We start from the raw sequence: 21,967 nt of genomic DNA, 5'->3' as shown, positions 1-21,967 counted from the left end.
CTGCCTGTGTCTCTGCCTCTCTCTCTCTCTCTGTGTCTCTCGTGAATAAATAAATAAAATCTTAAAGAAAAAAATTGTAATATATTAATTCATTGAAAAGTAAAAATAATAACCCATTACATATTAATGTGAAAATTTTATGGAAAATAACTATTTTCAAAATAAAAAAAATTGAAAAGTCTGGCTTAATAGAAAAAAACATAGATGTTCATATCTGCTTTTGCATTCAGTATCTTGTTTTGGTTGAAGTATGTTTAAAAAAAATCCAACCTCATACAAATAGTACGTAATTTAACAGCCTCTTCAGAAATTTGTGGATATTCTTCTTTGATACAATACTAAAACTCAAAAGTGGTAGTTCCTCAAAGGTTCTCTATAATGTTGAATCAGAAAACAGATTCAGTGAGACTGCATAGTGTTACCTTTAAATCTTTCAGTCTATTTTGGTCTTAAGATGGATGTTACCCTCGAGTAGTTGCGTAACGTGCATTAGTCATTGAGAAAATACTGGTTCACTGAGTCATGCAGATCTTTCAAATGCTGACACCACTCATCATACCATACCAAAAAAAAAAAAAAAATCCCTTCTGTTAATTTCAGCACTGCTGTCATCAGAAAAATGTTTAAGTCCTGGGAACCTAGTAAGCTCAGAGTAGTAGATACAAGTTACCCAGTATTCTAATTTTCACCTGAAAGCTTGAATTTTTATCATTTACAACAAATATTATCAGTTGTTTTCCTCAAAGCAGCAGGCTTATTTCTTCTGTTCATTTTCAAGAAAATGTCTGCAAAATACCCAAGTCTGAATAACAGTACTTTGTCCATTTTTCGGGTTGAAAGGAAGGAAGGAAGGGAGGAAGGGAGGAAGGGAGGAAGGAAGGAAGGAAGGAAGGAAGGAAGGAAGGAAGAAAAGAAAGAAAGAAAGAAAGAAAGAAAAGAAAGAAAGAAAGAAAGAAAGAAAGAAAGAAAGAAAGAAAGAAAATGAAAATGTTCCATGAAAAAAGCAGCTATATCAACTTAGAACTCAGTTGTATAGTATGTGACTGAAATAACATGAGCACTTCAGTATGGACCAGAAAATAACAGCAAACTCTATGACTGTATGTTAGTGCCTGGCAGTGAGGCATACACTGACTATTAGCACATTTTGTTTGTTTGTTTTAAAGATTTTGTTTATTTATTCATGAGAGACACAGAGAGAGAGGCAGGGACACAGGGAGAGGGAGAAGCAGATCCCCTGTGGGGATCCTGATGTGGGATTCAATCCTAGGACCCCGGGATCATGACCTGAGCCAAAGGCAAACGCTCAACCGCTAAGCCACCCAGGTGTCCCCTTCTAGAACATTCTGGTGCCACAGCCTTGATTTGTACTAAACAACTGGGAATATTACCCACCATTGCTCCTTTTATACCACCAGTGGAGTGAAAAAGGCAAACAACATCTTAATCATTGTCAGAGGAAAGAATTTGAACCTTGTGAACTCCCTACAAAGATCTGTGTCTCTAGGTCCCATAAACCACTGCTAAGCCAATATGATAGTCCATTTCATTTACCAATTAGTTCTGGATTGGGTATGTGACATAATTCTAGCCAAAAACCCAGTGGGGCCTCTGGGAAAGCTTTCTTCTAGTAAGACACTGGAAACAAATTTCTGTTTTCTGACTCTGGACTTTGTCATCTACTTGGGAAACCTAGAAGTAATCTGCCCAAGGGGACAAATAACACACTTTTAGAATCTGGAAATGTGAAAGGATGGAAAACATCTGGGCAAAGGGACGGCATTGATGAATCAATGAATTACTCAACTTTCAAACTAACCTATCTTTAGAATTCTTGTTATGTGAAACAATGATTTTCCTTATGGTTTAGGTGACCTTTTTTTTTTTTAAGATTTTATTTATTTATTCATGAGAGACCCAGAAAAAGAGGCAGAGACACAGGCAGAGGGAGAAGCAGAGAGAGAAGCAGGCTCCCTGCGGGGAGCCCGATGTGGAACTAGATCCCCGGATTCCAGGATCACGCCCTGAGCCAAAGGCAGGCGCTCAACCACTGAGCCACCCAGGAGTCCCTTAAGTGACCTTTAGACAAGTTTTCTGTTCCTTAAAGTCCAAACCATTTTTACTTGTACATAATCTTACACATAATCTTGTGAACCCATCACTATGTAAAAGACCCCAAGATCCTGATCACAGAGCTTGCACTCCAAACTCCCTGAAATGAGCAAGCCAAACAAAATCATTACCAGCCACGTAACTGTAGTTGGAAGAAGGCTTACCAAGTTGAACAACTAGAATAGGTGTTTTATATGGAGACAACTCAAATAAAAAAGACAGTTTTAAATATTAATATGAACATAAGAAGCATAAAAGGGATTAGAATTTCACACCCAAAACTTAGGAACTAAAAAACATTACTTCTGATTTAGAGAGTAATCAGGATCAGAAAGCAACCAGGTGTTCTGAAGCAAAACCCCTGGAATATATTCAAGTGTCAAGAAATCAAACCATAGGGACGCCTGGGTGGCTCAGGAGGTTGAGCGTCTGCCTTTGGCTCAGGGCATGATCCCAGGGTCCCAGGATCGAGTCCCACATCAGGCTCCCTGCATGGAGCCTGCTTCTCCCTCTGCCTGTGTCTCTGCCTCTCTATTTCTAATGAATAAATAAATAAAATCTTAAAAAAAAAAGAGAGTGGCAGCCCGGGTGGCTCAGTGGTTTAGCACCACCTTTGGTCCAGGGTGGGATCCTGGAGACCCGGGATTGAGTCCCACATCGGGCTCCCTGCATGGAGCCTGCTTCTCCCTCTGCCTGTGTCTCTGCCTCTCTCTCTCTCTTTCTCTGTGTCTCTCATGAATAAGTAAAATAAAATCTTAAAAAAAAAGTCAAATCCTCTAATGTATAATTCTAGACTAAAGGACATACAGATATGTTTTAAGCTCAAAAATTAAATACTAACTTACATATCTTAATTTAGACTAGCCCTGGAATGAGTGGATGTGACCACATCAAGATCTATTATTTTAGAAGTTTCAAAATAAAGAAGTGCCATCCTTTTGTCACTAGAAGAGGTCTAGAAATGGTCTAGATTCAGAGGACTGGATGAAATCAGGAATCTTAATTCACATTAGCAGATCAAGCACAATTGTTTAATAAAAAAGAAGGAGAATGAGAGCTGAAGCTCTTTCTCTGTTTGACATTATCACTTCAACTCCACTTCCTGGAAAATGTTTTGATAAAAACAATGAACTATTTAACTTCCCTGGGCATTCCTTATCTGAAATCAAAAGCATGATAAAACTCCTCTTGTCTGCTTTCAAAACAAATATGAATAATGCAGACCTCTAAAATCCTTGAACAGAGAGCCTAAGCAATGAAGATTAGGTTTCTCAAGAGTCACAGCCATTGTATGATGGAGCAGCTTCAGTAATCGTGCTTTATAAAGACAATTAGAGGGGACGTCTGGGTGGCTCAATGGTTGAGCGTCTGCCTTTGGCTCAGGTTGTGATCCTGTGATCCTGGGATCGAGTCCCACATCGGGCTCCCTGCATGGAGCCTGCTTCTCCTTCGGCCTGTGTCTCTGCCTCTCTCTTTCTCTCTGTCTCTTGTGAATAAATAAATAAAATCTTAAAAATAAATAAGGACAATTAGCAGTCTTCTATACAGTAGTAATTGTGTTTTTATTGAAAGGTTCTATCCTATTTCACAAATAAAATCTAATTGTTTTGTCCTTTATAAATGCTGATCAGTACATCCATAAAATTTTTTATTGCTTTCTCTGCTAGAATGTAGTGAAATTCATCTTGTGGTTATACCTTCCCCACATTCTGTCGCGAATGCGTATAGATGTTACATACTGGTAAATATTCTTAATCATAAATTGAGATTGTTTTCAAAGGCTATTTATCAGAAATAACCCCAAAAGACCCAGCAAAGATCTATTTCCATTCAATCATGTTTTTCAACCAACCTGAAGCACTAACAGAAAACAAGGTTATCAGTGACTTCTAAGTAAATTATGGTTAAATGAATTAAATTACAATTTTTTCTAACAATTTGGTTTTTTTTTTTTTTTAAAGGAAGTAAGTCTTTAAACTTTGGAGTCATATTGCATATTGAGGTATTGTTAAAAACGTGGTTAAGTTTCTTTAAGCTGCTGTATAGCTTGGAGCTAAGATGTGTTCGGTGTTTAGTTAGAGATTGAATTTTTTAATCAGAGGTTCGATTTGACATTTTAAACATAGATGTCAAGTGAAATAGCTAGTTGAATTCTTCTGGCAGTAGTATGGAAATATTTCTTCTCCAAATTGTCCCTTTCGGTCAGGGGCCAAGGAGAAAGTAATATGAAGCTATTGGTAGCCTTGTAAACCATCAGAAGAGAAGTTTTGCCAAGTGGTTTGTGCAAGTGTAAAGCACTTGGCATGACATGCTTGAAAATATCAGCTGAAAAGTGTCCCCTCCACTTACCTGAGCTGCCGTGCTTGGTCTGTAGCTCCCCAGATGCAGACATAGGCGTTGATTTCGAGCTCACTGGTGCTATTGCAATAATCTAAGCAAGAGATGCTTATGCCAAAATAGTAATTTGAGATCAATTTTGGTGATAGAATTGATAAGACTTAGCCTGGGTAATAACACATGTGGGGAGTGTGGGGGGAGGTCAGGGAACTCTCGGATTTCTGGTATGAATAAGCATATAGATACAGGTATCGTGTACCAAGAGGGACAAGATTGGGGGAGGAGCAGATTTGGAGGTGGGGGTGGGGGACAGAGACTTCCTAGTTTGAGATATTTTAAGTTTGAGATACCTGAGACCTCTCAGTGGAGATGTCAAGTAAGTAATGGAATATCCAGGTCAAGCTCCAAAGAGAAGTGTGAGTCAGCTAATAAATTTGGAGTTGTCAGTGTTTAGATGATACGCAAAGCCATGGGACTGGGTAAGATTGCTCAAGAATAATTGGAAAGCATGTAAAGAAGGCCCAGGATGTCTGCCTAGAAAACTTGAAAACTTGTCCTACTCTATTTTTGCTAGACTAATTTCTCATATATTTAGGTCTCTCTGCTTAATTTTTTCAAAAGACTTTTCTTGACTCTTTAGTCTAAATAAGGCAGCCCGACCCCACAGCGTGGCCTCAATCTTTTTCTTCAAAGTATTTATCATAATTTGTAATGAATCACTTGCCTTTTTAAAATTTTATATTTGTCGTTCCATTAGAATGTATGTTTCCTGAAGACAGAGACCACTTGCTTGTTAATTTGTGTCCCCAGTGCCTGGTACGTAATAAATAGTACGTTAGTATTAAGTAATGGATTAAAGTGGATGTGGATATTGATTGAACATAAGACAAACCTGCTAAGGTAATAATAATTTAGCAGGAGTGTGTGTGTGTGTGTGTGTGTGTGTGTGTGTGTGTATTTGACATTAATTATCATTTATTTTGAACTCTCCTAGGGGAAGAATAAATAGCAAAGGACTCAAGCATTTTCATTTCCTCCTTCACCCTCTGTGGAGGGTCTGTGATATATGAATGTTTATGGAGAACTTCATATGTTCAAAGTACAAACAATTCATCAGCTGCATAAGTGTTCTATCATAAACTCCCAGAGTTTGGAGCCTGGGTTATTCATCTGTACCTCCCTCAAGACTCTCTTACATGTGATGGGTAGTCCATAAATGTTCAAGGTTTCAGTGCATGCTTTGTTACATTAACACATTTATTCATATATTTCAATTATAACTTAATAAACAAGGTGGATAGGACACTGACTTTGCTGACATTTTGCTGCCTTTTTTTTTTTTACCAAAGTGCTCGTCTTTGTAAATGTTCCTTATATCAGTAGTTCATTTCTAACATTTATTTTAATAGGTCTAACTCACAGATTTCTTCCACAAGGGACTTAATAAATTATCCAGAGAGCAGACGCTACCAGAAGTGTGAAGTCTACAAAATTCCATACTGACAGCAATCTGTTCCCACCTTTGGCAATTACTATTCCTCCCTGAAAAAAACCACTGGTTTTTATTGATTTTTAAGGCAACACCTGGGCATTCGGTACATTATGTACCTATATACATCTTCCTTTTCTCATATTTACCTGTCTTGTTTCCATCTCTTTCCCGGCCTTATTTCCTGCTGTGTAAGAACATGTTCCAATGTAGGTAATACCAATTTTTTCCAAGAGTCCTTGAAGGTTGGATTGGCACATCCTTAGAAGTCTTTCTTCCTGACTTTTCAGCTACTCAGGTAATTACATCATCTGCTGGGGTTTGTTAATTTGTGTAATATAATTGCCTTTAGGGTGTGTTGCTAATGGTGGGAAGCTGGTACTGCTCAAATCACCTCGCCAGGCCTCTGGTCCACGGAATGACGTAAAGTGGCAGCTTACTGAAATGAGCGTCTCCGTCATTCACTCCATTTTAAAATGGAAGAATGGACAATTATTGAAGTTGTAGCTATTCTGTTTAAATAAATCACTTTGGGGAGTATGAGTCACTGAGGGAGCTTTTTGCTTTGTTTTGTTTTCGTGCAGATTTTGAGATTTCACCGTCTCGAAATGTTTTGAGAGATGGATGAGGAATAAATTATCCAGATCATCACAGCAAATTGGAATCTACACATTTCCCTGGTTAAAAGCTCCCAATTTAGATCACTTCTTAGGTAACAACAGTGAACCCTCAATTTAATATAGAAAGGTAATATTTTAAAATACAATTTTAAGGCAATCTTTGAGCTGTTGAGAATTTACTGATGCATCATCATGAATTTATTTTCCTCAAGAAACATAGATTAATGCTTTGAGATAAAAACAGCCAAGGGGCATGGGAAGACATTTATGTGCAAGGAGAGAAATTGTATCTCCAGGCTACAACCATTTATCAATTTTCCTGCCACTAAAACTTACCAGCCAGTTTGCGAGCCTGAGATACAGATGAGTAACTCTATATAGAAAAATCTTTCTCTGTGGGAAAATTTACTCAGGGAAAATATTACCTATTGATGATATTTTCCCTGACATCTTCTCCACCCTTATCTGCACATTGCACAGTTACTTTCCAACTGACCCTTTTTAATTACTGTCTCTGCTCTGTGATAAGAATCCCTAAAATCGAGAAGTAGCATGTTCTTTAAAAGGAAGCTCTTCTATTTTCATTTCCACAGAATTAGAGAAAGCCTGTTTGAGTTGTTTGGGTTTTTTTTAAAGACATTATATAGATTCATAAACCATACTTTGTGTTCATGAAAAAAAAATACTGTATTATTTTCATTTGTATATGTCAAATTGAACTTTGCTTTCTTACTCTCTCATCTCAAAGCTTCAAGAACAAAGCCATCAAGAAAGAAGAGGTAAATTATAAAGTAGCCCTACTATATAGGCAGAGAGAATTAGATTTACTGCTGTTAGTATGCCACTATCTGAATCTGAGCGAGGCCTTCTTACCCCAAGGGAAGTCTGACAAATTCTAGGCTTTCTGATCATATGACTGCTATCTCCAGGGGGAAAATAAAGAGTACAGAACAGAAGAAAATTTCAGAGGTTTTCATTTCCTCAAGATAAGAAAGGCCAGGACAGGGTCTCCTTTGGAACTTTTAAAGCCTAGACCTCTGTAAAGATTAGGATTCCTCAGACATTGTGTAAAGCAAGTCAGTACCAAGCTATAAATGCCAAAATGCAAAACTCAGCTGTACATGTAAATTAGGAACTTCTCTCCAGTTTTTTTTTTTGTTTCTTCCTTTTGCTAATAAAAATTTGGTTAAGTTTATCATCGCTGAGCTTTCTTCAATTGTTTGTATCCCTGCCTTGCTGGTATCTGTTAGGCAATCCAGAATGGGCAGAGACCTTATTTTTTATTTATTATTATTTTTTTAAGATTTTATTTATTTGAGAGAGAGAAAGAAAGAGAGAGAGAATGAGCAGGGAAGAAACAGAGGATTAGGGAGATAATCTGCAGCTTGATCTCATGATCCTGAGATCATGACCTGAGCTGAAACCAAGAGGTGGATGCTTAACCAACTGAGCCACCCAGGCGCCCCCAGAGACCTTATTTATACATGTATTTTCTTTGCTCATCTCCCATTCCAATGCCTTGTCTACAATGGATACTTCATAAATGGAGGGGGATGGGAATGACAGGTGGTAAAGAAGCAATTCTTATGTAACTGGCTGATCAGAATAAGTTGTCAACGAAGTCTTAAGTCCATAATGCCTCATGGGACAAAGATTGTGACTATTCCCAAACATGTTATTAGCACCTTGTGAAATTGCCTTTTCAAAGTTTGCTAACTTGTGAGTACAAGGTTCACTCTTCCCTCCTGGCAATCACCACCCTTGGTTTTTTGTTTTTAATTTAATTTAATTTATTCTTTTAAGTAAACTCTACCCTCAGCGTGGAGATTGAACTCTCAATCCCAAGATCAAGAGTCCCATGCTCTACCAACTGAGCCAGACAGGTGCCTCCACACTTTGTGTCCTTAATTAATGGAAACAGGCTTTCTTTTATGCGATGGATACAACGGAAGGGGTCACCAGATTTTTGACTGGTGAATGATCCTCCTTCTCTAGTTTCTTCCTGACTATAAATGATCAGGAAATGACATTTATTTTAGATTTTGAGTCATCGGTCTAATCTTTCCCAATCTATATACCTAAGAGGGTGTATGTGTGTGTGTGTGTGTGTGTTGAATTTTACATTTTTAACAAATGACTAAAACATCATTAGTTTGATGGAATTCTTTAGCAATGTTACAAATATACTCACAATGTTTTTGTGCTCTTTCGTTTTCAAAGGATGAAAAAGCAACTTGCTGAGAAACAAGATCATATTTTTTAAAAAAGGTATATAACATAGTATATTCATTTTGGCTTATTTAAATTTTCAAAATAAATCATTTTATAAAGCCAAAAATGTCTTTCTTTTCAGGGCCAAATTTCTGTTTGAAAGGCAATTAATTACAATTACACTTAATGGGTTGCCTTATACTTTAGCTATATACAACCAAAATAAAAATTACTCAAGACATGGTATTTGTAGAGTACCAATTATTGGCTTCACAGTAAATATTTGGTTTAGTATGGCCTCTTTTGTTCAAGAAATGTACGCCAAGCCCAAAAGGATACATTTACTTCTAGTACAAACAATCTGCTTATAATAAATTACATAATACTGAGCAAGGTCAGAGTGACAGATGTTGGGGAGAATCTATGTTCTTATAAAAACTTGTAAGATGGGATCCCTGGGTGGCGCAGCGGTTTGGCGCCTGCCTTTGGCCCAGGGCACGATCCTGGAGACCCGGGATCGAATCCCACGTCGGGCTCCTGGTGCATGGAGCCTGCTTCTCCCTCTGCCTATGTCTCTGCCTCTCTCTCACTCTGTATGACTATCATAAAAAAAAAAAAAAAAAACTTGTAAGATCACAAACATAATTCTGAATGAAATTTAAACAGAAGAATTAATCTATAACTTACAGTTAGGGGGAATCCTACTATTGATATAGCAGTACACTCAAAATCAGTCATGTCATGAAAACACATGACCTTGTGTAATTTGGAAGAACAGCCCTGAATACAATGGACTTTTTTTTTAATGGACCTTTTTATTAAATGGATCTCAAATTCCATTATAGTGACATCATTCATTTGTATAATTTTTCACCCCAACTTTCCTCATAGCTCTTTCAACCATGCTTTCTGGCCTTAGCTGACTCAGTCTCTGCCATCATTGCTTGGTGATTTTAGCTCTGGGGGGTCTCTAGCTATTGCTCTTTTCTGCTTGTTCCTAAGTCCAGACATCAAACTTCCAAACTTACTTTTTAAAAAAAAAAAATATATATATATATATTTTTTTTTTTTTCATGAGAGATACAGAGTGAGAGAGAGAGAAAGAGAGACAGAGACACAGGCAGAGGGAGAAGCAGGCTCCATGCAGGGACCCCAATGTGGGACTTGATCCCAGGACCCCAGGATCATGCCCTGGGCTGAAGGCAGACACCCAACCACTGAGCCACCCATGCGTCTCCGTTTTGGTTTTTATTTACAAGTCACTTCGTCACATTCATCACAATTTCTCTTTCAAACACTTGATTTTTCCTTAAGCCGCCTAATTTTAAAATATTACTATGACCTGAGCCTGGGAGGCATAGCTGCTAGCAGCAGTTCTGGTATTGCCATCTGATGGTCCGCTTTAGCAGGTCTACTTAACCCAAAACACTCCTTGTTATGTTGGAGTGTTTGAAGTTAAGGGGGTCTCTTCCCCAGAGCGGCCTCAGGTGACCTCCAAAAATGGTTTGCTACTCGCTGGACCCAGAAAACTCTACAAAATCATGCAAATCGAGAGGTTCAAATCTTCATGTGCACTTTAAGAACACGTGTGAAACTGCCCAGTCCATCAAGGTTATGCATATCCAAAAAGCCACCAAGTATCTGAAAGATGTCACTTTGCAGAGGCAGTGTGTGCCATTCTATCACTACGGTGGTGGAGTTGGTAGGTGTGCGCAGGCCCAACAGTGGGGCAGGACACAGCGTCGGTGGCCCAAGAATAGTGCTGAATTTTTACTGCACGTGCTTTAAAATGCAGAGAGTACCGCTGAACTTAAGGGTTTAGATGTAGATTCTCTGGTCATTGAGCTCATCCAGGTGAACCAAGCCCCCAAGATGCGACGTAGAACCTACAGGGCTCATGGCCAGATTAACCCACACATGATCTCTCCCTGCCACATCGAGATGATTCTTACTGAAAAAGAGCAGACTGGGATCCCTGGGTGGCGCAGCGGTTTGGCGCCTGCCTTTGGCCCAGGGCGCGATCCTGGAGACCCGGGATTGAATCCCACGTCGGGCTCCCGGTGCATGGAGCCTGCTTCTCCCTCTGCCTGTGTCTCTGCCTCTCTCTCTCTCTGTGTGACTATCATAAATAAAATAAAAAAAAAAAAAAAAAAAAGAAAAAGAGCAGACTATTCCTAAACCAGAAGAGGAGGTTGCACAGAAGAAAAAGATATCCCAGAAGAAATGGAAGAAACAAAAACTTATGGCCCGGGAGTAAATTCTGCATAGATTAAATGCAAATTAAAAAAAAATTTAAAAAAAGTTGTTAAGGGGGAAATCCAAATTACTCATTTTCTAATAAGGTGCAACAGGCACAATAATAAGAACCAATGTGACATAATGAATGAGTAGATTTAGAACCAGATTGATTTGAGTCTGAATCCCAACGTCACCATTTTCTAAGTAGGGGAAATTATTCAACTGTCTAGGCTGCAGTTTTTTTCATTTGCCAAATATACTCACATTACAAGAATCTACAAAGATTTAATGAGATAGTGTTTCTAAAGCCCTTATCATATTTTCCTATGCATGGTGCGTCAGTCATTGGACTTATCATGATCATAGGTAATTGTTCTATAAAAACAATTAATTCTGGGATACCCTGGAGTCCCCCCCACCCCTTATCTCTCTGCTCTCAAAAAATCATCAGCGTCATCAATGTCTGCCTGGTTATGCAGTTACAAGAGTCCACCCTTCAGTGTCTAGCTTTCCAGGCCAAATGCTGTCCCAGTACTGGATCCCGCTGTACTACAACTACTGCAAAGGGATTCTGGTACTTTGCACCTCTCTGAATCAGCGACAATTTTACCAATAAGGTATTTTCTAGCCACGTTGGCCCTTTACCTTTATCCTTAGTCCTACCTTCTGCCACTGCCAAATCCTCCATCTGGAGAATGGGTTCAAGTGATAGAGAGAGGCTTTAAAGCATTTAGAAATAACACCAGGAGGAACGTGCCTCCCTGCCTAGAGGTGGCTTCTCCAATATAAATAGCCCTTAGCCTCTGTGAACGGAGGTTCAGTACCAAGAAAGTGAACTCCACCAAACACTATCTTCAGAGAAATCAAGGAACTCATAACCCATATAGCAATCAATTTCCAATTCCAAATCTGCCTTTAAAAAAGCTTATTTCTAGACATGTATGCCTGCAGTAGCCTTCCAAATATTTCACATTATTAGACATCTAACAATACATGGCATATCTACCTTTATTACATAAACACCTAAATGATGTATATTCTAATTTTGCTTATCTGAACAAAGAGTTTTTTAAAGAAGTCGCTCTCATAATAAGTCTCCAATAAGCGCCGTCATTGAGCACGATGCTGTCAAATTCACTAGTGGCTGTCAGACGGCAGATTGTCAAAAAGAAAGGAGTAAGCCCAATGAATAAATTACATCTTGAGTGCTTTCGATACAAATTAAAACTACAGGCAATCTGTGTTCTATTTGAAAAATATTAAATCCACACTTTTGAACCCTATTTATTTTTGGAGTGAGGACCCTCCAGTCCGCTGCACTGGATCCTGAGATAACCAGACTCCAGAAGACACTTGGAGAGGAAACAAAGATCCAGCAAATAGGGACTAGAGCAAGAGACAAGTTTTCAGAAAGGTGGGTTTTCGAGTTAAGCAGGTAGTTGCTTATACTTGACACAAGCAAGACTCAATAAACTGGCTACATTCGTTTCTTCTGTTTTGTTCACTCTCTATCCTAAAATAATGTCCCGCGTGGATGGTTCAAAAATAATTATGGAATGAATGCATGGCTCTTAAAGGGCCATTGACAGGGGTGAGGACCTTCTGGAATAGGGGATCTTAGGGCAGCAACTCACACAAGATCTGTGGTGGATTTTTTTGCTGGCAGGGATATAGAATTGGATCCTTAAGCACAGAGTGCTTGCTAAATAGAGGATTTCCTGTTTAGCTCTCCATGCTTTAAAGATTCACAGACAGATTTCACAACTTCCAGACAACTTGAACTACCAAATTTAGCTCTAATCTATTATTTAACCTTCTTCTCAGGAAGTTTTGCCCCGTATCTCATGCACATCAATTTACAATTTAATCCCTTCTTCTCTTGCTCCCAACTCTGAGGAAATAGTTATTTCTATAGTGCTTTCATCTACTGTGAATGGAGTAACCATTTGTTCTTCTTTTCTCCAGGCTAGCTCAAATATACTTTCATGCCTCAGCTATTATTTCTAACCCTTTAATTATCTTTGTTGCTCTTTGAATGTTCTCCAGGATTTTAACATCTGAAGTCCTGGAGCCTTCACTTGGACACAATATGCTGGGACTGGCTGGTGGTGGCTAATGCTGGATTATTATTGGAAGATCACCTCATGCTTCCTGTTCCAGTTTATGTAGACTTGTATCAACTTTTGTCATTGTTTCCATTATTACAGGGTCCACCTGCAAGTTCATCTTTTCCCCCAGTTCCTGAAGCAGTCTTCTTTCATATTGAGAACCCAGAGTTCCATGTTTTCAGTTTCTGTCCTCAAGTATTTATTTTGTATGAATCAACACTAATTCTTCTCTTTATTGCTAAACACATCATAATTTTAGCCCAGTGCTAGGCAAATATGGACAGTTCAAACACAGTGTTAATTATCTGAAATCCGCACTCATTACCATTATTTTCATCTCCCCATCCTCAAATGTGTTCCTCCTCCTAAGTTTTCAGAGTCTCCAAACTACCACGTGCACTACTTTAGGAAATCAATCATTTTTTTAGTCTACCCTTTCTCCACTACCTATAGCTAATTTCTTTCAGTTCCTGCCATTTGACACTTAATATGTCCTACTGAGTTTACCTCTTGAATATGGCTCTTCCTCTCTATTGCACTCTGCTACCTGAGTTCAGATATTCAGCATCTCTAGACTGGACTACTACAGTTGCTTTTGTTTCTCTTTTTCGAGCCATCACTCTCCACCCCGCCCCCCACTTTGTTGAAACACGTAACATGTCACTTTTTTACACTAATAAAAAAAAAAAAAAAAACAAGAAACCAACAAAAACCTCCTCACATCATATCACCATTGCTTAATATGCATTCAAGACCCTGATATCATTTGCCTTTTCAGTTCCCTCTCTTGCCACTTCTCTTCCCCCTCCGTTACTTCCCAAATCAAATCCTACATCAGGGATGGCAAATGTATTTATTTTGATTAATAGGAAGTGGCTGCCTAAAACAATGTTTTAAGAAGTATCACGTCAGACTGGCCATGTCTACCATGAAGGGGTGTGATAACGGCAACACCCATGTAATGTTTGCTGTCCATGTTGCTACACAGATCAACTATTTAAATTTCCCTAGCCCTTTACTTGCTTTTTATTTCCTTGCCTTTTTATTTCCCTAGGACTGATTTCCTAGACTCGAGTCTTGCTTCTCTTTCTCAATGCTCTCATACTTATCTTTTTAAAAAACGATGTAATGATATTTTAACAGCACATGGGCATACAAAAACAATCAGATGAATGCCTTACATCATATGCCAAATGCATATGAAAGATCAAAGACTTAAATACTTTTTTTTTAAATTTTTTTATTTATTTATGATAGTCACACAGAGAGGGAGAGAGAGGCAGAGACACAGGCAGAGGGAGAAGCAGGCTCCATGCACCGGGAGCCCGACGTGGGACTCGATCCCGGGTCTCCAGGATCGCGCCCTGGGCCAAAGGCAGGCACCAAACCGCTGCGCCACCCAGGGATCCCCCGAAAGATCAAAGACTTAAATGTAAAAAAGCAGAGCTATAAATGTTCTAGATTGTAACATGGAAGAATTTATTTATAGTCTTGGAGTGAGTTAGGCCATTCTGACTATGACTCAAAATCTGAAACATAGAAAAGATTGATAAATTTAACTCTATCAAAACCCAAACCAACTATAAAGGTCAAAACAAACAAGAAAACAACTAACAAACAAAAAATGCGACAACACTGTAAGCACATACAGAAGACTAGGAGAATTCTCGGTAACTCACGTCAAAAAAGTATAAAATCTTTAATACATAAAGAGTTTTTAGAAATCAATAAGAAAGTTACCAACAACTCAATATAAAACTGGGCAAAAAGTATGAAAACAGGAAGTTTAGGGGTGCCTGGCTGGCTCAGTCTATAGAGGTCAAGCCCCACATTGGGTGTGGAGATTACTTAAAAGTAAAATCTTAAAAAAAAAAACATACATGAAGTTTACAGAAAAAATAAAAGTCTCTAAAACATATCAGAAGATATTCAGCTTCCCTTATAATAAGGTCAAAATTAAAAGTATTAAGATATTTTTTTGTACCTAGTAGCACTAAACAAATATCCAAAAGGTTGATAACACACTATTGAGGATGCAGTCGAGAAAGGGGCTCTCATGTATTTCCGGTGAGAATGTAAAATGAGAAAATACTTTTGGAAGGCAATCTAAGTCTCAAAATTACAAATTCATGTGCTCGTGACTCAGCAATTTCTCTTCTGGAAAACGATCTGACATATGTGAAAAATGTTCAAGGTTCAAAATTACTCATTGTGGCATTGTTTGCAACAGTAAAATACTGCAAGCAACCCAAGTATTGGGGACATACTAGTTAATACAGCAACATAATAGGATAATGCTCAGCCTTAAAGCAAGTTTTTCCTTAGGAAAAAGAAAAGGTATCTCTGTAATGAAAAGAGATAAAGAACACATTGTTTGGGGGGGGAAAGAGAGATGGAAATTCAGTGTTTAGTATGCATTTGTCGAACATGCCTAAAGAGACTATGTTGCTACACAGATCAATTATTTAAATTTCCCTAGCCCTTCACTTGCTTTTTATATCCTTGCCTTTTTATTTCCCTAGGACTGATTTCCTTTTTTTTTTTTAATTTTTATTTATTTTATGATAGTCACACAGAGAGATAGAGAGAGAGAGAGAGAGAGAGAGAGAGAGAGAGAGAGAGGCAGAGACATAGGCAGAGGGAGAAGCAGGCTCCATGCACCGGGAGCCCAACGTGGGATTCGATCTGGGGTCTCCAGAATCGCGCCCTGGGCCAAAGGCAGGCGCCAAACCGCTGCGCCACCCAGGGATCCCTAGGACTGATTTCCTAGACTCGTGTCTTGCTTCTCTTTCTCAATGCTCTCATAGTTATCTTTTTAAAAAATGATTTAATGATATTTTAAAAGGATACACAAGAAACTAATAATTGTTGGCACCTCTCTGGGGACCTGGGTAGATGGAGGATAGGGGGTAGGAAGATTTTTGATTGAAAAAAATTAAATTTCTTTCTAAAGTTATGCAAATGCTAGTTTCCTCTATCTTGAATGCTCTTCACCCTCGCTTCCCACCCCCACTGAATTACATATTCTTCCGATCTCAATCCTTTCCTCAAAAAAGACCTTCTTTCCAATCTGTTAATAGTTTAGATTTGTCTTATCTTGGCTGAATACTTAACATTTGTTTTTGTAAATCATTTGTGCATTTTGGTCTCCCTCATTTGACTGGTCAGCTCCTACATGGGGGAGGGATCGTATCTGGAATACCAGCTCTCTGGGAAGCCTTGCGTGCTCCTTCAATGAAGAAATGCATGCTCAGGGCACCGTGTGGGGGCACTGGTTGGGAAACCACAGAGAAAGATAAAAGAGGGGAGACGGTGTCTGCCTCCAGGTAGTTTATCAACGAGGGAGGTTAAGATAAGCACACATAAAATTATAAGTCAGAATGTGGTCATTGCCTTAGGAGTCACAAATAAATGTGTATGGGGCTTAGAGCAAGGCGAGTGCAAGAAGAATTTTTAAAATGTGTTAAATACCTGAAAAGGGGCTTTGAAAGACTGATGTGATGGCCTCAAAAAGAGGACAGAGCATCTAATTCAGAAAACCAAATGCCGACAGGGACCAGGCGGCTGATACAAATAAGTGAATGGATTTCCAAGTAGCAACTGATTAAAAACAAGATCTAGAGGTTCTTAAACTTGTCTAAATATTAGAAGTACTTGGAGCTTAAAAAAGTCCCCATACTCTGGCTGTAACTCAAGGCCAATTCGATGAGAAACTTGAGAGGAATGGGGCGGGGGGCGGGGGGAGAAGCATGTAGGGGGGATAGGCAAAACCCAAAGATTTGGAGCTTTAAACAATTCCCTGGGGGGGGGGGGGGCTGGGTGGCTCGGTGGTTGAGCATCCGTCTGCCTCTGGCTCAGGGCCTGAACCCAGGATTCTGGGATCGAGTCCTGCATTAGGCTCCCTGCATGGAGCCTGCGTTTCCCTCTGCCTCTCTCTGTGTGTCTCTCATGAACAAATACATAAAATCTTAAAAAACAACAACATAACACAACTGCCCAGGTGATAACATTGGAGAGCAGCCGTGGTCTTGCCACATGTGACTTGCTGAGAATGCAGAATGCTGGCCTCCCAGCACCCTGGACTCCCCGAATCAGGTGCCCAGAGTCTGGGGCAACCTGCCCTCCCCTCGAGCCCCCACCACCGGCCCCCTGGGGCAGTGGCACCAGCAGGTAGTATCAGTGTGCGCCCCGAGGGAAGGCGGGCACCCCGGGCACCCCTCTTTCATTTGTGATTCAGGCAACAACTCCAAGAACCGACATGGGGTGTAAGCCATCAGATGCCGCGCACCTGAAAACCAGCGGACACCGTGTGGGTCAACTGCCCTTCACTGAAAAACCCCCAAATGACTGGGATCTCACTGTTTGCTAGAGGTGGAATGGCTTATTAGTGGGATTTGTCTAAAGCTTAGGGTTTTTTTTTAACCAGATGTCTTTTTAATGTGGATTTTTGGTCTTTATTTCAGAAATGTTTCTGGAGCAGCAAAAGCATCCCTGATGGCAATGTGACAGGCGAAGCTCAACACCCCGCCCTGCTCTTATTAGGGGGTGCAGGGGGTCTGGAGCAACCCGCCTTCCCAGTTCTCATAAGCAAAATGTAAAGGGTGTATGGGAAATACAGCTACAAAGGGTTTGGAGGGCTTGGAATGATTAGGTAGATGAAGGCAGGCTTATTAACTTTGGCAACGTCCACTGGGTATTTTAAAAGTCGGGGTTATAACTGCAACGCGAACAAAAAAGGGAGCCTGCTCCCCCAAGGTCAGGCGGGAGGCCTAACTGGATGAGGGAAACAGCTGAAGACTCTGATCCACCAACTAGTTCTCAAGCTCCTGCTGGGTCCCCAGGCTATTTCAAGTCCTTTAACTTCATCCCTGGTCAGCCAGCCTCCTGGAAAATTAATGCCAGGACTCCTGGGGTGAATGATCTCACGGGATAAAAGTGTGCATGAGTCAGAGCAGCCGAGGGCCCCAGCTGGAGGCTGCCAGCAGCTCGGGAGCATGGCCCGTGGATGCGAAGGGCCTGGACGCAGGGTCAGGTGGGAGGAAGGGAGTTCGGAGCAGGTGAAGACACACCCTGGAAGGCCTCTCTCTACCTCCCCCAAGAGTCTGACAACACTCACAAAATTCCCAATTCTAAGAGCTTTCAAAACTTCAGCCACCATCTCCCTTGCTCCCACAACCCTCACCTGTCATTCTTTTTCCAGTTAAGTTGTTGCCCTGAATAATGCTTATTATACCTCTACCTCTGCAGGAAGATTTCCTTCTCAAAAACCACTCCTCTGCATAAATGGCCAGATTTAACTGCAAATGAAAAATCAGCCTAGAGCTTTCACTTGTCGAACTTCCAACTCCGCTGAAACATGCACAGGTATTTCTGAGACACACTCGGTATTTCTGTAAACCACCCGTAAAAGCAAAAATCAGAGACTTCACAAAGATGGGCTTCTGTAAGAAGTTTTAGGGTGGCTTTTGTTAAAACAGACATTTCTAAGCACTTTCAAAATCTTTGATGCTCAAAGAACAATCACGGAGGACAGCTGTACGATTCCTTTATAATTTTCGAGAGCTTGCATTTATTTTGTTTGGATACAAAGCTCAGGTTTGTTTTTAAGATGTGAACAAGCAAAAAAAAAAAATGAATGAGCAACGAGTAACAAAGGAAGAGAGAATGTATTAGAAAAGGCACACAAGCAAGACAAAAAAGGGAGAAAAATCTCCTTTTGAGCTAAAAAGAAAAAAAAATAGCTATCATCAGGAGGAAGAAAGGCACTTGCAACAAGAAAGGCGGCCTTCCCCAGCAGGGAGCTGGGGGCCTTTGAGGGTGGGGTGGAGAAATAGAAGGTACTAGGTGAGGGAGTATTGTTTATGGTCCTGCAAACAGAACTTTGATTTCCATAACAAATCAATCCACTTACAAGACTTGCTTAACTTCACCTGTTGGGAGGTAAGTTCGGTCCCTTTCTCCTCCACTGAATGACTGGAGCGGCCTTCCGCCCACCCCGGCCTCACCGCAGGAATGTGGGCTTTCTAGAGTTGTTTTGAAACCCACAGCACTTCAAAGAGCTGTATCAACAGGTTTCCCCTTCTCCCAAACATTGAGCCAATTGTAAAGGCTGAATGAGAATCTTAAAAAAAAAGAATCTTGAACAAATTCAACACTATCATAGGAATTCAAAACCAGCTCTAGGTAGAGTGGTTTTAAAAAGAAAAAAAAAAAAATCACATTTTATATTTGTATCCTTCAGCCTTCTTTGAGCCCAGAACCATCGACCTAACAAAGGGCTATTTCCTGACAGCTTAATACAAGGCACCTTTTAAGGAAAGCCTGAGAGTTGGCCTTGGAATGTGGGTTAGGGCAGAGAACTTTTTCCCAGATGGAGCTGCTGCTGCTGCTGTGGTTTGCAAGAAAACTCAGGAGCCTCCAGACTATCCTTCCAAGCACAGTAATAAATGCCAAACCTTTTATATACTTATTATCTAAGGCATTTCTATGGCCACTGCCCTTCAACCCAAATATTTATCTTTTCTCTCTCAACTTTGGCCTATATACTTTCCATTCTTCCTTTAAATTACTTCCAGCCCAGGAGTGTGAGGTAAAACACTCATCATAGAAGCTTCGCTCATCCCAGCCCTAAATGTTACAGGGGAAAAAAAAAAAAAAAAAGAAATCACAAATATTTTAAACTTCCACCTATGATTGTTAAAAATGGGAGATTGAGAAGTCTTTTGCATTTTTTTCTTAGATTAACTTTTTTGATTAAAGGGTTGCCCGGAACTTAGCTTGCTGTTTGCACAGCCACGTGTCACTATTTTGATATCATTTGCAATTTATTCTACAATGCCACGAGACTACCCTTCAGAAGTTCTGTGGGTTGATAGAATTTATCATGAAGCCTCCCAAACTTCATTTGGCACGAACTTAATTGAAAATGATTATCATCTGGTTTCAAATACGAATTGATGTCGTTATAAAGAATGTGTTTATTGCCCCATAACTAAACAACACAATTAAAAATAAACCAACATTCCTGAAATGAAAAACACACAATAAAAAACTCTTTAAGATTTTAAGTAATCTCTACACCCAACCTGTGGCTCAAACTCATGACCCCGAGATCAAGAGTCATGTGCTCCATCAACTGAGCCAGCCAGTTTTTTTTTTTTTTTTTTTGAGGGAGAAAGAAAGCCGGTGTACACCAGAGCCTGCAGGGGAGGGGCAGAGGGGGAAGGAGACAAAGAATCTGAAGCAGGTTCCATGCCCCATTTGGAGCACCACGTGGGCCTCGGTCTCATGACCCAGAGGTCATGACCTGAGTCGAAATCAAGAGTCAGAAGCTTAACCAACTGAGCCACCCAGGTGCCCCATCCTAAAAAACTATTCTTAATCTTCACGATAGAACTGAAAACCTCTGAAATACACAGTTGACTAAATGAGTCACTAATTACCATGCACTGATTGTTGTAACTGGCCAGTTTCTTAAATGATCTATATATCAAATTTTTGGAAAAGGGACAGATTAGGTAATTGCCTAGTTTATTAATGTAGATCCTAGAGCTTAAAGGAACACACTTGAAGGTCTGATGCTCATGGCCTCCCACATTGGAGGAAGCAAATTAAGTAACAACGAAAGGAGAAAAATCTAGGGAGGTACAATAAGGAATCAAAGGGTTAGAGGCAGCAATAAAGCCTGCCTGCAGCGGTGCATAGAGCGGTGCATACTTCCAGAGGCAGTTCGTCGTCTTCCTCAGTCTCCCTCCAACTGGTTCAGGAGTTTGGATTCTTCATGAAGTTTAAAAAAAGAAAAACAACTTTTAGGAAAAAAACACTCGAAAGTCAACTACGCTTGGTGACGATGGTGGCTCTGAAACTCGTATTTGACACTGTTTTCATCACTTCTTAAAGGGATATGACAAAGCTCTTTAAACATTTCCAGAGGACATGGAGTATTTCCAAGAGTGAAGAATCATGTAGCCATGTAAGTGTTACTTACTTAGTTACTGCAAATTAAGATGATCAGATTCCTCTATAAAATGAGAATTACGAGTTAAAGGTCATGCCTACCCATTTTCTTCCTCCCTTCTCTCCTTCCACCCACCCTCCTGTCCTCCCTTTATGTCTGTCCATCTGTCTCAGTTCCCCATCCCCCTCAAATTTAGACAACAGGATTTTTATTTTCCTTTCAATTCCAATGCCAAAGTAAGTTGAAAAACTAAAATGGGGCAAGGTTAAATGGGTCTTGGAAACTCTCTTCACAGTCCTAGTCACCATTTCCACAGAGAAGGGCCTGGAGGAAATGGAGAACGCATGCTACTCAGTCTTGGGGTTTGAAGTTCAAGCCTCATGTTGTGTGTAGCGATTACTTAAACACAAAATCTCTTAAAAAAATGCACAGTGGGATCTTAAGGCAGATTTATTATTTAAATAACTAAACAAAAGCAATTATCAACAGGGAAGAATAAATTGTGTTATATTCACCCAACATAACTAAAACAATAGGGCACCTGCCTGGATGGCTCAGTGGGAGGAAGACATGGCTCTTGATCTTGGGGTGGGGAGTTAGAGCTCGGTGGGTTGGGTGTAGAGATTACTTAAATAAAAAAATGAGATAATGGGATGCCCGGGTGGCTCAGAGGCTGAGCATCTGTCTTCCGCCCAGGGCATGATCCCAGGGTCCTGGGATCAAGTCCGGCGTCGGGCTCCCTGCATGGAGCCTGCTTCTCCCTCTGCCTGTGTCTCTGCTTCTCTCTCTGTGTGTCTCATGAATAAATAAAATCTTTCTAAAACATTTATTAAAAATTAAAAAATGAGACAGTTTGGTCATTTTTCCAGTCTTTTTTTTTTTCTTTTTTCAAACT

The 21,967-nt window shown here is 40.0% G+C and overlaps 1 protein-coding gene across 4 annotated transcripts in view; it reads right to left on the bottom strand.

The window, feature by feature from the left end:
* SLC39A10 (solute carrier family 39 member 10) overlaps positions 1 to 21,967 on the bottom strand; it is a 138,872-nt gene that overhangs the window by 86,437 nt on the left and 30,468 nt on the right. Inside the window, exon 2 of one of the 4 annotated variants that reach the window (XM_055345503.1) lies at positions 20,832 to 20,891. The exons of the other annotated variants lie outside the window; for them this stretch is intronic. The gene's annotated coding sequence lies outside the window, so the exon portion shown is untranslated. The remainder of the gene's footprint in view (positions 1 to 20,831; positions 20,892 to 21,967) is intronic. 4 annotated transcript variants of the gene reach the window in all.

The sequence above is a fragment of the Nyctereutes procyonoides genome, unplaced genomic scaffold (genome assembly GCF_905146905.1).
Source record: "Nyctereutes procyonoides isolate TBG_1078 unplaced genomic scaffold, NYPRO_anot_genome, whole genome shotgun sequence".
NCBI lineage: Eukaryota > Metazoa > Chordata > Mammalia > Carnivora > Canidae > Nyctereutes > Nyctereutes procyonoides.
Note: the sequence above shows the minus strand (reverse complement) of the source record. Positions and strands in the feature narration are given on the sequence as shown.